The 2,601-nt window shown below is 38.0% G+C and overlaps 1 pseudogene; it reads right to left on the reverse strand.

The window, feature by feature from the left end:
• Positions 1-627: 627 nt before the first annotated feature.
• LOC108378667 (60S ribosomal protein L7-like) lies at positions 628-2,366 on the reverse strand (annotated as a pseudogene).
• Positions 2,367-2,601: the final 235 nt, after the last annotated feature.

Below are 2,601 nucleotides of genomic sequence, written 5' to 3' on the forward strand. Positions count from 1 at the left end.
ACATAGGGCACGGCAAAGCCGTTTCCGAAATGTTTCTTTATTATTACAATAACAGCATTTCCTCACAATGATTTTGCTTCTGCTTCAAGCAGCCTCAATTAGCAAGTTAACTAATCAATCCCGCTGAGATGCTGCCGCGGTTTTCTGCAGCAGCCTTAATTGCAAAGCAATGGAGTGCACTAAAACGTGTGCTGAAGCAGCCTCAATTGCAAAGCAATGGAGTGCACTAAAATTTTCACTGTTCTCTAATAGATTTGGTGAAAAATGCAATATTTTCGAAATTAGTAGAATTAAAACACGTTTTTTGCTGCAAAGTGAACTGCTTTGGCAGTTTCAACTCGTTCTTCTTTTCGCTCTATTCTTTGTTTACTTGTGGTACACAAATGTCAACGCCCAGGACGGCGCAATCTTGTATTCTATCATTCTTGATACATACAAGTATACCTAAATTAGCGCGTTGAGCTTGTATTTTATCTCTCTCTAACGCATTAATTCTATATACGTCAAAACCAACGCCCGACAAAGTTGTGTCTGTATTTGATAATGGCTCTATGACAAAATATTCCAGAAATGTATTCGTAGATTTTTATTTACTTCATTTCATACATTAATATTGATCAGATTTTTTTTAAAGTACCAGAAATAAATATTTAATAGAAAACTATTTCACTTAAGCTTTTTGGAACGCATCATGAAATATTTTCATAGACGGTAAATGAAACCCTGGGTGCATCATTATTGAGCTGAAAACCCAAAACAAATAATTAAATTTGTGGATTGGAGCCTTTTGAAATGGCCTTAAGAACCGGCAATAAATTTCGACATTTTTCAAGGAATTGTGAATATACCGGCAGGTTCTGCAATTCACTTCCGAGTGAATTTGAGGCAAGTGCGCTTTGAATTCAAGTTGGTAGGGGTCGAGATTCACTCGGAAGTGAATTGCAGAACCTGCCCGATAAGCTGCTTTCCATTTGGTGTATTTGCGGTTTATACCTTCAGAAAGTAAAAAAAAAAACATTTTCTATTTTTATTTATTATATATTTTTGAAATAAAAATACTCCACCTTGTACAGCAAAAAATTTCTTTAAACTATCTTGCGCAGGAGTTTGTTACTCTTATCTTCACGGTTGCCGAAACGACCAACCTCAACGTAGAGATTCTCCTTCTTGCGTCAGCCACCGGGTGGTGTTGAGCTTGAATGGCCACAGGAAGTTGGGATTCTTTCGTGAAGTGGGATCCAATAGTGAATATTTCGTGCGCCAAATAATCAACGCACTGAATATCGTGCTCTTTGCGCAATTTGCGTTCGATCACAAAGTTGTCAGAGATTAGGACACGTTGATGGTTGTGCTTGACAATTGCACGTTTGTTGATCAATTCACGAATTGATTTAATATTTGGATAACCCCATGTGATATAGGGTTCGGCAATGCGTAGCGTATTAATGGTTCAATTTGATGAACTAACCGTAGTTAATGTGGCGAAAACGGAACAACAGTGAAACTTTACGCACTTTTGGTGCAACTTTGTTGATACCGCGGATACAGATCACAAAATCCAATTTGTCTTCTGCAGGCAAGTAGAATGAGCCGCGTTTTTTTGGCAGGCGGCGCAACTTGTTCGCACGGTGTCCATCACGAATATTTTGCTTGATATTTCTCAGCATGCGCCAAGTTTTCACGTTTGCCGAGTGCAATCACAGCAGAGCGCTTTAGTTTACGCTTGATCAAGGTAGCACGTTTGCTGACCTGCTTCTTGCTGAACTACAGCTCCGACTCGGGGACAGCAGGCAGCTTCCTGGAAGGTTGTTTGCCTTTTGCTTTTACCGGCCGTGGTGGCAGTCATCTTAACTTGTAACTTAGTACGTTGAGAAGGCGAAAAAAGTCCGCCTAATGTTTAGAGCACATCTTAAATAACGCCACTCGATTTATAACATTTCCATTAAACACAATTTCATTTAATTAAATACTTTTTTAATACATAGATATGCTGCAACCAGGCACTTAATTTCCCAAATTCCATCCTGCTTATCGGCATAATTTTCCAAATATGCCTGCTACTTCATTACTAATAACTCCATTTTCCAACTGCGCCTTCTTTGTTGCCTCAACATATCCTAAAAAGACATAAATTTACATTAAACAATAGAAATCGCAAAAATTAGCAAATAAAATACTCCCTTTGTTTTGTTTTGTTGTCAAATTTCTGAGAAATGTGAATTCACCACGATGCGATACAGAAAGAACAAGGACCAGGGATGTAATTTCAAGTAACTCTTTTAAACTATGTTCCCATTGGCGTAATTTAGAGGTCAATCTTAATTTACGCATAAATTAAGTACAAACTAAGTAATTTCGCCTTGTAAAGTCTGTCAGTAAATTAAGTTGAAAGTACGTAGTTTATAGGGCTTTCGCACGCGGCGATTTTCCACGCAACTTTTAGTTGAAAGCAAAAATCGCCTCGTCCGAACGGCCTTTCAACTAATCGCTTTCAACAAAGTTGGTCGCCAGCCAACTTTGAGCTCGTTCAACTTTTTTTCCTTGCTCTATAAAAAAAATTTACTTTTCGGCTATAAATTGTATACACTTTTTAATTCGCTC

The sequence above is a fragment of the Rhagoletis zephyria genome, unplaced genomic scaffold (genome assembly GCF_001687245.7).
Source record: "Rhagoletis zephyria isolate East Lansing unplaced genomic scaffold, Rhagoletis_zephyria_1.1 Rzeph_scaffold_14660, whole genome shotgun sequence".
Lineage (NCBI taxonomy): Eukaryota > Metazoa > Arthropoda > Insecta > Diptera > Tephritidae > Rhagoletis > Rhagoletis zephyria.